Source organism: Podarcis filfolensis, assembly GCF_964270895.1.
Source record: "Podarcis filfolensis genome assembly, chromosome: 12".
Taxonomy (NCBI): domain Eukaryota; kingdom Metazoa; phylum Chordata; class Lepidosauria; order Squamata; family Lacertidae; genus Podarcis; species Podarcis filfolensis.
This window is the reverse complement of record NC_139614.1, coordinates 4,643,588-4,659,623: the sequence shown is the minus strand read 5'-3', so window position 1 is coordinate 4,659,623 and position 16,036 is coordinate 4,643,588. Positions and strand designations below refer to the sequence as shown.

General features: G+C 43.5%; 1 protein-coding gene across 4 annotated transcripts in view; it reads left to right on the top strand.

Moving 5' to 3' along the window:
* The window catches only part of SUGCT (succinyl-CoA:glutarate-CoA transferase), a 296,012-nt gene that overhangs the window by 125,533 nt on the left and 154,443 nt on the right, over positions 1–16,036 (top strand). Inside the window, exon 14 of one of the 4 annotated variants that reach the window (XR_014540129.1) lies at positions 220–2,041. The exons of the other annotated variants lie outside the window; for them this stretch is intronic. The gene's annotated coding sequence lies outside the window, so the exon portion shown is untranslated. Of the gene's footprint in view, positions 1–219; positions 2,042–16,036 lie in introns of those variants that run through there. 4 annotated transcript variants of the gene reach the window in all.

The window sequence follows — 16,036 nt, the reverse complement described above, 5'->3', positions numbered from 1 at the left end:
GGGTGAGCAACACAGCCAAGCAACACAGTTGGAGCCTCCCTCCTCCCTGGCCGGCAAGGAGGGAGGGAGGGAGAGGAGCTGCTTCCTTTGAAATTTAAGGGACATCATTTAAGGGACATTTAAGGGACATCCATCAATAAGGGACAGCAGTGGGACATGGCGCTGGAATAAGGGACTGTCCCTTCAAATAAGGGACACTTGACAGCTATGCATTGGCAGGAAGCAAGAGATCACAACTGCACTACCTTTGCTGGTAGCCCAACCACTGTCTGTGTATGTGGAATCTATGGACAGCAGATACATGGTCTTGTAACAGCCATAGACGCTTTCCACATGGCAGTGCTCTCACCCTGCATTCTGTCTTCCTTTCTGGAGTTTGTCACCCCAGTTATCTAGTTCATGGCACTTCATGGACAAGAAGCCCGGATTTTGTGTGCTGAAGGTCCCAGACTTCTTGGATCTCCGCTTTTTAAAAAAGGACCCTCTGCTACTATACCAGTTTGGGGCTGGGTGGACCAATAGTCTGGCTCAGTATAAGTGCATCCAGTTCCTATATCCTATAGCAAGGGTCATGCACATCTGTCCTACATAATTTTCTTTTAACACTTCCAAGTGAAAATATTATTGGCACCGTATTTTAAATGTTTGCAGTATCACAAAGCATCAGGTCCATTACTCTGTTCTGTGGAATTGCAGGCTATGGTTTGCATAATCTATTATTATTATTATTATTATTATTAGTAGTAGTAGTAGTAGTAGTAGTAGTAGTACCCCACACATCTGACTGGGTTGTCTCAGCCACTCATACGGCTTCCAGCATATACGAAAACATAATAAAACGTTAAACATTAAAACGTCCATATACAGGGCTGCCTTCAGATGTCTTTTAAAGGTTATATAGTGATTAGCAAATGTCTGCTGACTCTTATCCAAGTCAAGAGAAATTATTTTTCTCTCTCAAACCTTGCCAGGAATCTTTGGCATGCAGCGCTTCTAAATAAGAAAAAGCACAGGTAATAATTCCTGGGTGAGTATCTTGCTTCAAAAGAGGGACCTGCTCTTTCCCAGACTAATTGCACAATCCGAACCACATGCACTTGTCCCTTTGAATTTAGTGGGGCTTACTCCCATGTAAATGGAAGTAGGATTGCAGTTTGAGATGGCTGGTGCCTTCATTATATACCTTTAGGCTCCGGGCAAAAACGTTCCGTTTTTAAGCAGGCCTTTGGCTGATAGACATCCTATGACCTTTTAAATGTGTCGTGGAATGGGGGTTTATTGGATTCTTATTATGTTTTTTATATTCTCCCTTATCCAGTAAACATATCTCCTCCGTTGTCAGTGAGGCCCATTTCCGGTGTATGCATACTTCATTGCAGAGATCCATAGCAGTCTGCACATGTTGTTTGGGGTGTTCAAAACACATTTTTGGCAAGGCTTTCTGCTCAAGTCCACCCTGGCCAACCACCCAGATAGCCTCCATGCTTAGCTGGACACTCAGTTTTATTTGCTTATTTCCTCCATGATATGTACTTGGTACTACTGATAATTTCATTCCGCTTCTGTTGCTCCAGTTCAAGGCATCATCCAATATGTATTGCACAATTTTCTGATTTGACCTTGTCTTAACAATGCTTCCTGGCTTGGGGTCATTGAATGATGTTAGAGTCATCGTCTTCGTCTTCCAAATCACTTAAGAAAATTCAGACTAAAATAAACTCTAAGGTTAATCCTCGAGGGACTGCTCTGGCTGCTTGTCTCTATCGAGGACATTTTATTCTTGTCTTAATACTTTATCTTGACAAATGATTGAATATTTGGTCTTCCCTTCTACCTCTTGGCTTTTGTTGCTGATACGATAACCAAAAAGTCAAATCAGACACAACTGATTTTTTTATGAATGGCAAAAACAAGATAGCAACTTATCAAATGACTAGGTCTGCCTGAGCAGCCGCAAAAATTAGATGGAACGTTGCCTAACTGAATGTTGCATGCTGACCCGAGAGATCACTTGTAATAAATGTATCTGCTTGCTTTCCCACTGGTTTTGTGAATTATGGGATTTTTCCACTTGGTTTTGTGAATTATGGGATTTGGCCCTGTAACTACCCTTTCGCATTCAGCCAACTTTTTGTACAATTTTGTTATGGTTCTTCTCTAGAGTAGAACATAAGACTGTGCTCCTTTCTCCTCTGATCAGTATATATATATATGTGTATATATACATATATACATATACATATACATATACATATATATATATATATATATATATATATATATATATATATATATATATGAGATTCGGTGTGTTTATTTGGAGGCCAGGAATCTTTAAACTTTCCCTAAATGTACTCGTAAAAAACCTGTGACACCACTTTCATACTTGTAGCTGTGTTTATCCGCATATACGTTAAAGGACAACCAAAATCATCTCCAACTAAATGTGTGTTGAGAATGATAGCAGATTAAAAGGTGGAATCCTCAGTTCTCATGCCAATGAAGAAACTGTCTCCTTGTAGATGGAAGGAGGGACACAGGCTGCAGTCCTTCACACACTTATTTAGGAGTAAGTCTTACGTAACATTCTTGGTATACTTCTGAGCAGACATACATTAGGACATACATCAGTTCAAAAGCACGCCAAAAGTGCAAGTACATAAATAGGTACCGCTCCGGCGGGAAGGTAAACGGCATTTCCGTGCGTTGCTCTGGTTTTGCCAGAAGCGGCTTAGTCATGCTGGCTGCATGACCCGGAAAAACTGTCTGTGGACAAATGTCGGCTCCCTTGGCCAGTAAAGCGAGATAAGCGCTGCAACCCCAGAGTCATCTGTGACTGGACTTAACTGTCAGGGGTCCTTTACCTTTACCTTATGTAACATTCTCGGTATACTTCTGAACAGACATACATTAGGACTGCACTGCTCATTTGTATCATTCCCTTGTTTTATTTTGGGGGAGATATGTTTCGGTGCCTACTTCCACTAGTTTTCAGCATTTCTGCAGGTTGGTGATATGTATGGATACAGACATTTATGTATTATACTTTTATCCTGCCTTGTTTCTACACCTTGTTTCTACTTTTTAATCTCACATAACCTTGCGATGAAGGTTGTAGCTGAGCAGGGATTTGAACTCAGGTATCACAGTTCTAGTCTGAGACTCTAAGCACTAAACCAGTGGAAGCACCTCTTATATTTCTGCTCATATGTGCATATGCCTTGCAAACTGATCCATTATTATTAGGCCTTCAAAATGTTCAGTTTGTTGCTTTTTTCTAATATTACTTGAAGCTCTGCAGTTCATTGTCATTGGGATTGCAGGGTAAGGCCATAATTCAGTGCATTGTTTTATGTACTTCAACTCCACTGAAATTTTAGATTAGCATCCTTCAATTTCATTTTTAGAAGTGAATGTCGAGGTTAATACAGGGCATTTCTGTGTGAATATGTGTGTGCCTGTGTGTGTTCATTCATTTCCTTTCTAGAAAAAAAAAATCACACCATTTGAAACACATTTTTCTGAGGGGACACCCAATATGTTTTGAATTACTAGGATTCCAAATAAAAAAGAGAATCTGCCAAGAAGCTTTCAAAAGTTTACATGACAGGTCTGCTTCTCCACCTTTTGAAAAATATTCTTGGCATTTCATCCTTTGGCCCCTCAGGACTAGAAATAACGTCACGGCCTTTTGAAGACATTGAGGTTGACCCTTCCTTTGCAGACATGCCTCCTTGTTGAAAACCTTTGAAATAATAGGTAGTGTGGTGGATAGAGAGGTGGACTTCAGCTCCACTATGAAGCCTTTGGACCCATTACTATATGGAGGACCATGCAGGCTGTCCCGAGTTCCTTAGAACAATGCCAGCACATGTGGGAAACCGGGGGAAGGTTTTTGTGTGTGCGCCTCTCCATTTGAAGCCTGCATGCATTCATTAAACCACATGGATAGGTCTTAGATGTGTCATCAAAGTTGCATGACAGCAAAAATGCACAAAAGGAACTGTATGTCTTTACATTTCTTCCAGAAAGCATCTGGGGTTGGTGGGGGCAGTTATCGCTAAAGCTGCTATGTCCCAGTAGAAAAAAAATACTTGTGTATGCATATTTTTTCACCTTTGCATTCCCATGTTGGTTGGCATCTGTCTGTCTCAAGAGAATGGAGTGTGTCTCTGGGAGTGAAGTCAAACTACTGTGATAGCAGCACGAGAATGAACTCCCTGAGGCGCAAGTTTTTAATTACATAAATGTTTAATTGTTTTTTAATTATCATATTCCCCACTATGTTTTTTTCTTTTCCTGTTTTATCTGTAAGCTGCCTTGAGTCCCTGTCGGGGTGGCGAGGTCGGGTATAAAGTAATAATAATAATAATAATAATAATAATAATAATAATAATGTATTGTTTTTAACACTTGATTGGAAGCCGCCCAGAGTGGCTGGGGAAACTCAGCCAGATGGGCGGGGTATAAATAATAAATTATTATTATTATTATTATTATTATTATTATTATAAGCAACACTGGTTGGCATCTATCTGTCTTGGAAGACAATGGAAGCGTGTGCCTTCAGGGATGAAGTCAAACAGTTGGAGAGTTACAGCGCCTGCTGTGGCTGTAGAAACTAATACAGGAGAGGCATGCTTTGTTGCAGATGAAGGCGTCTGGCTGTGCTGCTGCAGATGCACTAGGGTGTTTCTTCTCTCTGTGCTCCTCCCAGTGGTCATTTCTCCCCTGGTCACTGCTGTGGATGCACAACCTGCCTGTCTCCAGGCACTGCAGTTGTCTGCAAGGGATTCCTACATAGCAAGGTTAATGTTGCCAACCTTCATGTTATGTAATAACATTAATAATGGGGACACACCAGCCTTGCAAATGTGCCTCCATTAAGTGCTTGTCTAAAGTTATGTTCTGTTGTAATGCCAGCTGATAAACTGTAAGGAAACCGGAAGCAGTTGCTCACTGGAAGCCAGGCAGAGGAGCCAGAAAGATTCCTTTGTAATGCAGCACAACATGAAGAGACCTTCATCCTTCTCCAGCCTTCCATATTTCAGCACCTTTTATCGCATGTTGAGATCTCCTCCCTCTGATTTCAACAGGCTCTTTGGCATGCCTGCATTGAATTGGAAGCAGTTTAAATATTCATAATTGAGGGGGGACTATGACAACTGTACTATCTGTGTTTACATATGCCTTTATTAATATGATATATTGGTGGTTCCAACTCTGCTTTGAAGGAAAACTTTTTAATCCTTAAACATAAAAAGATACTTGATTATCAGAGAGAGAGAGAGAGAGAGAGCACTGAGATGGACCAAATTGGTTTCACATGTTTTGCAATGACACAAGAGGTACATTGAAATAAGAAAATGGAAGGGAGGGGAGATTTTCCAGGTGTTGTTCTTTCATATATGTGTTTGTGTTAACTTGCAATGTTCATTCAAGGAGATGAGCACGAACCACAATTAACCCCTCTGAAAGGAAAAATGATACAGCCAGTAGAGTAATTAGGAAGCGGTTAGAGAAAAAGGCTGCAGCTGTCATAATTGCAGGATGGCTCTTCTTAACACCCATCAAGTCCAGCATCCTGTTCTTACAGTTGCCAACCAGATGCTCACGAGAAGCCTGCAGCCAAGACCTGAGTTCAGCAGCACTCTGTGTCCTTGTGAGGCTTACCACTTCTGAGACTGGAGGGTAGTACACAGTCATCATGAGTAGTAGCCATCAACAGCGAATTTAAATCCTTTTAAAAGCCATCAAATTTGATGGCCGTTACTACATTGGATTCTATAACAGATTAACTCTGCATGTTGTGAAGAAGGACTTTCTTTTGTCCTGCCTGGACCTTCCAGCATTCAGCTTCACTGGACCATCCTAGGTTCTGGTATTTTGAGCTCAGAGGAATTTCTCTCTCTCTGTCCTTTCCCCACGCCGTTCTAAATCATGTACACTTCTACTGTGTCCCTTTACACTCACCTTTTCTCTAAATCCCAAAGCCACATATGCCGTAACGTTTTCCAACTCTGCAATGTTTTCCAACTCTGAAATATCCTTTTTGAGGTGTGGCAACTGGAATTGGACACAGTATTCCAAGGGCAGTCACATTTTAGATTTGTATAACAACGTTGTGATATTGGGAACTTTACTTTCATTCTATTTCCTAATAATCTCATGCATGGGTTTTGCCCTTTTCACACACTAGGGTGACATTTTCTTCAAGCTACCCAACACCATTCCAGTATCTCTTTCCTGATCAGTCACTAGCAGTTCAGACACCAGGAAGTTGAGGTTTTCTGCCCCGGCAGGCATGACTTTACACTTGCTACCAGTCCTTTTTTTCTAGAAAAACAGGCACTGGTATTCACCATGAAGTTGTTACATTAAGTGCCACACTCTTTAACCACAACAAAAAGAGGTGCCAGTACCCCCTGAGAAAAAGCACTCCTTGCTACACCTTCCATTTTAATGCCAACTCTGCCAGTTTGTAGAGATTATTTTGAACAATTTGGCATCATCAACGAGCTTGGCCACTTCATCGCTCACCTCTAATTCCAGATCATTACATCTTTCCAATGTGACAACTGCTCATTTATTCCTACTCTCTGCTTCTTGTTCTTTAACCAGTTACTGATGCATTAAAGAACCTGTTTCCTGCTAAATGTGCTCAGGGGTCTTCGGTGAGGGACTTCATTAAAAGGTTTTTGAAAGTCGTAAAGACACAATGTCTACTGGATCATCCCTATCCATATTCTTGACATAATTGAAGCACTCTAAAATGATAGTTAGGTCTTACCTTTGTGAAAGCCATATGTTTTTCTATATGTTTGGTAAATCTGTATTTAATAATGTTTTCCACCAGTTTACCCAGAACAGATGTTAAGTTAACGGGCCTGTATGGGTCCATTTTAAACCATTGGCATGATGCTGGGCACTTGGCAGCCATTGGGTACAGAAGCAGCTTGCCTGTCAGGGTGGAGCCCAACTTCCTGGCCACAGTGTTGGAGCCCCTTTCAGGGAGGGAGAGGGCTGAGGTGGTAGAGAGGCTGGCACAGTGTGGGCACACTTGGCAGAAGTGTTGGATTGGCTTTGCTAATGCTTTTGGACTGCACTGGTCTCCCTGATACTTCTCCCCTCACCTTCCTGACGCAGCAGCCAGGATACTAGCATTGTGACTCTGCCCTACCAGGTGAGCCAGTTCTGGTCAGGTGTGAAGGCTGATAATAGGTACAAGCTAGATATTTTTGTTAGAAGACCAACAATTTCACATTTGAAATCTCTACAAACTCTTCAGGAGATGCCACCTGAACTCAGTAATTTGCTTGTTTTTCATTTGTTGCTTTCGGGGGAGATTTCCTTTCATGCCTTTTCATGCTCTCTTACAGCAAATTTATATTGCTATTTCAATATAAAAATGAAAAGGGGAAAATGATGCAATGTGTAGTCAAAGCTGCCTCACCTACTTTTATGCATTATGGGAACAAACTGAGATTGGGGCAATTAATAGAGGCTGTTTGTCACTAAGGGACGCAGGTTGCGGGTCGCGCTGTGGGTTAAACCACAGAGCCTAGGACTTGCCAATCAGAAGGTTGGCGGTTCGAATCCCTGTGACGGGGTAAGCTCCCATTGCTCAGTTCCTGCTCCTGCCAACCTAGCAGTTCAAAAGCACGTCAGAGTGCAAGTAGATAAATAGGTACCACTCCGGCGGGAAGGTAAACGGCATTTCCGTGTGCTGGTCTGGTTCGCCAGAAGTGGCTTAGTTATGCTGGCCACATGACCCAGAAGCTGTCTGTGGACAAACGCCGGCTTCCTTGGCCAATAAAGCGAGATGAGCGCCGCAACCCCAAAGTTGGCCATGACTGGACCTAATGGTCAGGGGTCCCTTTACCTTTTTATTTGTCACTAATCCTCCATCTGTACTCAACAGGAAGCATTCCTCAAACAGGAAACTTTAAATCAGTAATGGGAAGCTGTGACCTCTGCTTGTTGTTAGACCCCAGTTCCCATCAGCCCACCAAGCATGGCCAGTGGTCAAGGATGATGGGGGATGTAGTCAAACCACCTGGAGGACCACAGGCTTCTCACCCCTGCATTAAATTAAAATGGACAAGAGCTCTGAAAAGTCTGTCTGTCTAGAGCTGCAATTATGTTCTATTGCAGCAGCAACAACAACAATGAATCAGATCTGAGGGGGGAGGGAAACATCTAGGAAAACAACCCCAAAAAGCATTGGATTGCAACAATTTGATTATGCTGCTGTTTTGATTCTCAGTTAAAAGTGAGTGAATGAAGGAGGGCAATTCCAAAGAAATGGGCTCATGTGGAAACAATTCTGGTCACACTAGAAATGGAATGATGATGTACAAGGGACCAGAGAGTTGAGTAGAAGTACAAGGGATCAGATTTGCTTTCAGATAAAAGTTGGAATCCAACTAAACAGCAAAGACATGCTTTATTGTTATGCGTTTCTTCCTTTTTGTAAAACAGATGATATACCTAAGCCCATTGGCTCCTTCAACTACCTGCTCTTTTCACAGTCTTTCTAATACCTAGTAATTAGTATAAGCTACAAATGGTGTCAGTTATAAAAGCACCTGCAATGAATTAAAGAGGCATAGCACTCAGCTGCAATGATGTGAAAGTTTTAAATAGTCGGTTCTCAGTAGAACAATTGCTCGTGGTGCTTAAATAAGCCCTCTTCAAGATGTAAAAATAAACAAATGGCGGGGGGACCTTAAGAGTGTGATCAAGTAAATTTAGACCCACCGAATGAAATCAAAGGCACAGTAATAACAAGCAACATGTAATGAAGAAAGTATGTGGCTCTTTCCCATGCCTCAGTTTTGGGGTTATAAAAAATAGTGGCAGATTGTTGGTTCTTTCAGAAGGGGCTTGCCACCGCAATGCTCTTAGCTTTTGCAACGCCTTCAGTTGTCTTGTGGCACTGGAGCTGAACACAGATAACTCTTACTTTTGTTGTGCAAACTTTCCCTACCTCTCATTATAGGCACCCGATGGAAAAACAAACACCAAATAAAGCATATGGTGTTGGTTTATTTCTTTACAAGTTGACTAGGAGACAATGCTGGGTGGATTTCACCAAATCAGACGCTGCTGTCATTTCACAATACAGGAAATTTGGAAAAGGTGTTGCAGCTGTTTTAAATAATGTTCATTTCTCAGCATGGCTGTCATGGCTAGAAACCCTTCACTTCTTCCTCGGGATAAGATGCCAGGCCGGGGGGCGGGGAAGGGAAACAACTCATCATGGTGGAAATTAATTGGACTTCACTGAACACTCTGGAATGTGTTTAAACTGTCCTGTTGTAGTTTACACACAGTATAGATGCTCTAATTTGCCATAATTTCAAGTCAACTCTTCAGAAGATGAGCTCTTTCATCTGTTTCCTCCATTTGCAAAGCCAACTTAGGGGTGGGGTTGGGGAACTCACTTATCATAAGATCCACCTACATGTTTCTTGTTTGTCATGGACAGGTTATGAACAGTGAAAGCCACTCCCAGGAAGCAAAACTGCTTTGATTTTCTTGTTTTTAAATCAAGCGGTGTACACATCTTACAAAATACAAATAAATAAATAGAATGTGGTTTGGGACGGAATCATATTTGAGGGAGATTTCAAAAGAGTTGTTGTGGACCCAGTTGCAGTGACCCCACCACAGGAAGCCATTGTGGTGTAGTGGTTAAGAGTGGTGGACTCGTAATCTGGGGAACCGGGTTCGCATCTCCGCTCCTCCACCTGCAGCTGCTGGGTGACCTTGGGCCAGTCACACTTCTCTGAAGTCTCTCAGCCCCACTCACCTCACAGAGTGTTTGTTGTGGGGGAGGAAGGGAAAGGAGAATGTTAGCTGCTTTGAGACTCCTAGGGGAGTGAAAGGCGGGATATCAAGTCCAAACTCCTCTCTTCTTGTTCCTAACCAGAGTAAGGTGAACAAACTGCTCCTCTTGTCCTTTGTCCGGCTGTGGTCCTGAGGTCAGGCACAGCCGGCTTTTATCAACTGGGGGCGGAACAGAGTGAAGCCTGCTCCACCTGGTCAGCTCCCAAACCCCGCCCCCTGGCCTGGCTGGATTGGTCCATATTTTAAAAATCTGGCTGGCCTGAAAGCCTGCCTGTGCTGGTCCCGGGGGGAGGTTACCGTGAGGTGTGGTCAGAGTCCGGTCCTGGGTCGAGGGTCTGGAGACTGTCCACCTAGAGCGAAGCGGGATCCAAAGCGAGGAGCCGGGCAAGGTCGGGAACTCTGGAAGAACAGGTCTGGGTGCTGGCAGAAACAGGTTTCCAACGTCATTGCTCCTGCAACCTGGGACCGGGCTGACTGGCCTTTATCTTCTCTGAGGCCAGGGGCGGTCCCGGCTCACAGGTGACCCGCCTCTCCTGGCCTTAAGGCGAGCACTCCTCCTGGGAGAACCCAGTTCCCTCCGCCTCTCTGCCCTGAGCCTCTGCAGCTCAGGAGAGGCTGGAGGGTTACTGGACCCAGGGGGAGACTCACCTTCCCCTGACAGGGCTGAGAGTGGAGCACCTGTAGGCAATGGGTCCTCAATCACCTCCAGAGCCAGAGTGGATTCATCTGGTGTCTGCTCCTGAGGATCCGGCACAGGTGCAGGCGCTTCAGATTCAAGGCCCTGCCCCGGCTCAGCCGGTCCTGGAGGCGGGGACTCCTGTGCAGGCTGGGATTCCACCGAGGTCTGCTGGGCTGGGCCGCAACTGCCACCAACCCTGGGACTGGGTAGGCAACTATTTCATGGCAGACTCTTCACAGCAGTGCTTGAGAATCCCTGAAGGATGCTACCTAAACCAGGCTTCCTCAAACTCGGCCCTCCATATGTTTTTGGCTACAACTCCCATGATCCCTAGCTAGCAGGACCAGTGGTCAGGGATGATGGGATTTGTAGTCTCAAAACATCTGGAGGGCCGAGCTTGAGGAAGCCTGACCTAAACAGAAGAAAGTATTCTGCTTTTGCTGTTGTTAAAGGTGTTAATGCTGCTGTTCACACTGACCTCCTTTTATACAGAAAAAATAATAAATAAGTTTGTGCAAATAAATTGAGGGCCATAGAGTGTCTTTCCGAATGGAACATATTTAGGTTGAGTTCAATAAAGAGACATTTTGGTGCTGATGCACACTAAGATTATGTAGAAGGTTGAACAAAAGAAAGAAAGAATGAAATTGCAGATACACAATAGAAAATTCAGACAAATGCAACTGTAAATTAAATGTAAATCCAATAAAGGATTGCGGGGAAAGTTCAGTTATAAGGTGCAGATGTTTGCAAATTATATTTGCATGAAAGAGGGAGATTACTTGCCGCTCATCTTCTAGTTCGGATCAAATGTTAAAGATCCCTGAAAGTGGTGTAATAAATTTCAGGTCTTGTTGTGAGGAAGGAGCACATTTTTACCACATGCAGATAAAGTGCTTCCTTGTGGAGATTTCAGCCATTCAGAAGTACACGTGAGACTTGGGTCTGACTGAGGTGGTCACCGGTGAGGCTTTCATTTGTTTGATATAGCTGGAATCTGCCTTCATCCCCACACTTTTCACCAAAGAATCCAGATTTACACACTTGGAATAAATTGGGCCAATTAAGCAGATTCATCAACAAGTCATAATTCCAGCCTTTTGATTCAACAGAATTCTGAATATTTTGGTGAAGACATGGTTGGCAGTTTCTTGGATTAGGCTACCTGTGTCTGCAGTTTGCTGCTGAGTTCTGGAAAGGCCCATTGTTTGCAGTTCGACTTGCGCTGGAGTCACGCAACATGGACTAGAGTTCGTTGGAATCTGGTGGGCTCCACTGTGGATTTAGGAGGCTCCATAGAATAAATAGGCTTTGCTAATCATGGGCCAAGCATGCCTGCACTGACACAGCTTGATGGTGTAATTGAACCACATCTTTGCATGTGCAAATCCTTGAAGCCTACAAAACTGATGGCAGTCTGGTCAGAAGGTGGCAAATTGAGTTCTGCTGAACTTTTTCTGAAGTATAATCTGTTGTTACCACCCATCTCTAGTGATATGGTGAGTGAGATGTTCCCCTGGTGTATTTTCAAGGAATTCCTTGAATAAATATTACTTCTAAAAGGCATAGCATTAAACATAATTAGTAGAGGAAAGTGATTTCTCTTTTCTTTCTTTTTAATTCAAAAAAACAGTATCAAACTTCTTAAAAAAAAGTTATGGATGTAATATATGTACTGAAAATACATGTCTCCTTATTTTAATTCTGGAGGCTGGGATGCATCTGTTCAACATCCTGTGGTGAAGAATTCTGCCTTGAAAACTTTCCATTATAGCAATACATAGGATGAAAAGGTATGTTATGACTTGCAGATGCAAACTTTTAGAAGGCTCACCTCCTAGAATGCCAGCATGTATTAACTACTTAGATGGCAATCCTATACCCACTATACCTGGGAATATAACCAAGTAAACTTAATGGAATTTACTTTTCAATTGACATGTATAGGATTACACTGGCCATTGCCCCTGTTTCAGTGCTTTCATAATCTATGGAGGGAGAATAAATTCTAATGAAAATAAAATTTGGCCTGCCATCTGAGGTTTCTGGAAGCTGCCCTGGCCATAGTAAAAATAAATAAAAATATATAAATTGAAGCAATTAGGAGGAGGTAATTTGCCAAGTTGAAGTGAAAGTTCTATAAAATGCTGTTATTACTTAATTTTCATTAATGATTTCTCCCTCTTCTGTCTGTTTCATCATCTGTGTACCAGTGAAATGTTTTGTTTTTGGTTTTTTTGTTTAAAGAGAAAGCATTTTGAAGAGCCATATTTTAATTTCTATCTGTAAGCAATTAGAATAATGTAGAAAGGGCTTTGAAAAGCTGCTTGATGCCAAATGGCTGAATGTACTTTTGTTGGAAGTTAAACGCCCGGCACATGACACACTCAAGCAAGCAAATGCTAAACAGGAATATACTAAGACTTCTCTTCCCCTCTCTGCCCACATTTGCAAGCCCCTTTTCTCTGGAGACCATGTTTCACAGATTTGGCTTTGGAAAAAGAAACAGATTTCTGGTTCCATTCTGTTAGAGGCCCTGGTGAACATTTCTTGCAACCTTAATTGCATCTTTTTTTATCATCCACATATTCCACTGCATATTCCAGGATGGATGATATCACACTCCAAGGAAGCTTTACAGGGACTCATCAGCTGTTTTGCCCAAACCTGCAGGGAGTTTGACCTTACCACCAGCCTGACAAAGACCAACATTCTGGGTCGGGATGTTGCCCGCACTCCACACATCAGCATTGGTGACCACACACTTGAGGTGGCAGACAATTCTGTCTGCTGGGGTTCCACCATGACCAGCAACCTCCTCATCAATGTTGAGTTGGACAAGCTATTGAAATGGTTCGCCTCACCAAAAGGGTATGGGAGAATGTGAGCGACACTTCAACGCCTTCCACTGGCACTGCGTCAGGAAGATTTGGGGCATCACATAGCAGGACAGAGTCTCAAGCAAAGATGTGCTCTGACAAGCCCACTGTGCTGGGCACAGGGGTAAACCGACCAATGCGGTCCAGGTTCGGTCCCAAATCCAAGGGTTCTGTGAGGAGTCAGTCCAACAGGGCCAAGGCAGGACACGAGGCAGGAAACCAGGCAAGGTCAGGCACAGGATCACTGGCAAGTTCTGGCAAACAGCAACATTACTCCCGCAACCTAGGGTGGGGTCCAGCAGCCTTTTATCTCTGTCGGGGTAACGGCCGGTCCTGATCCCCTGGTGACTCACCTCCCTGTCCCGCCTGACGGCGAGCACTCCTCCTGCGAGTACTCAGGTCTCTCCTTCTCTCAGACCTGAGTCTCTGCAGCTCGGGAGATGTTGGTGGGTTACTAGACCCAGGGGCTGCCTCAGCCTCCCCTGACCCAACCGGTAGTGGAGCAGCTGTATGTGATTGCCCAGCAGAAGGCAACGAGGTAATCCCCGCATCTGGAGCCAGGGCAGGCTCAGGCCTCTGACTTGGCCCAGCTGGTGTTTGTTGCAGGGGAACCTGGGCAGGCTGGGACTCTTCAGGATCAGGCCCCAGACTAGGTTCAGATGCTGCCTGAGGCAAATGATCCAGCGCGGACTGAGACTCCTCTAGCTCTGAGTCCGAGCCTGAGTCCCAGGCCATCACACCCACATTCCCAGCATGTTTGCACTCACGTCTATGCTGGCTTGGTCATGTCCACAGGATGGAAGATGGCAGGTTCCCCAAGGATGTGCTTTATGGGGTGCTGGATTCAGTCACCAGGCTCCTCGGCAGACCAACTCTGTGTTACAAAGATGTCTGCAAACATAACATGAAGGCTGGCAAGATCAACCCTGCCATGTGAGAATCCCTTGCAGGTGACCACAGTGCCTGGAGACAGTCAGGTTGTGCATCCGTAGCAGTGACCAGAGAAGGAATGACCACTGGGAGGAGCGCAGAGAGAAGAAACGCCATGGTGCAACTGCAGCAGCACAACCGGACGCCTTCATCTGCCCCAGCTGCATCAAAACATGTCTCACCTGGATCATTCTCTACAGCCACAGCAGGTGCTGTTTGACTTCACCCTCAAAGACACACTCCTCCATTGTTTCCCATGACAGATGGATGCCAACCATTCCAGTGTGAATGGCAGTAACTAATTTTTGAGCAACTGCCGGCTAAAAATATTTCTTCCAAACATCATGAATTGTTCTATGCTTAACCATAGGAAAACATAATTAATGTCAACATTTTCAAGATGCTGAGTTGTTACTTCCCACTGAATACAGCCTGGAATCTTCTCAAATATTTTGGAAGATCAAATCATAACTGAATAGAACAATGCATAAGAATATAAGAATAATCTGGTGTGAGGTTGGAGATCAGATCTCTAAGGAGCCAAAATAGGAAGAATATAAGATGCAGCCAAATACATGATATCTTAAACAATTTTTTTTAAAAAAAGTTGGAGCAACACCATACTATAAAATACACAATTTATTAACAAATCTTTCACAGTATTATTACAGTAAAACCAGTTTATCCATAAAAATCAGTTCTGTTTTCTCAGAGCCACCTAAGTTCTCAAGTTCATTCAGTAATATTTCAAAAACGAACAAAGGTGTTTTTCCCTGTTTTTTTAAATAGCTATGACCAGTTTAGCATCTGTTAGTAGACTAGAAACCATTCCACAATGTATATTAGACATATTTAAATAATTACATTTCAGCAGCATTATTTGGGATACAAATGTTTGCCCAACCATTCTCTGGATAGCTTTTAAAAATGTGAACCCCAAATTTCTCAATAGCAGTTGACGATTGCCACATGGATAAATGATCTGCCACCAGACCACTTCTCCAGCGATGGTATGAATTGCTTTAAATAACTTATTCATTTCTATTTGTCAAATATTAGGAATATATAAATTTATTTTTTTAAAAAAGATTAGTAACTGACATGTACATACGTGATTGCTTCTCCAGGAAAAAGCTGCTTTCCATTCAGTTTCACTAATTTTTGTATCTACGTTTTGTATCTACCTGATCTACGTTCGGGTTGCGAACGTGATCCGTGTGGGAGGCACGTTCACAACCCGCAGCATTCGCAGCCTGAAGCGCCACGTCTGCACATGCGTGTGACGTGATTCGGTGCTTCTGTGCATGCGCATGACGTCATTTTGTGCTTTTGTGCATGCGCGAGCACCGAAACCCGGAAGTAACCCATTCTGGTACTTCCGGGTTCGGTGCGGTCCGCAACCCAAAAACACGCAACCCACAGCGTTCGTAACCCGAGGTATGACTGTACCATTTTCTTCAAGTGTTCTTTAAAATATTCTTCTTTATGACAATCTTTGCTGGCTGGAGAAAGTTAAGATGTGTGGAAGGTGCCTTTCAGCTGCCTGAGGAAAGGGACACATGTTTCCTACAGAAAGCTCTGCAAGATCTGCTGCTGACAATGTTGTCCCTGGCAGTAGTTGATGTTAGACCCCAAACTGGGGCATATAGGGTGGGGGTTGGGGACAGAAATGGCTTCAGATCTATTGGATCTGAAA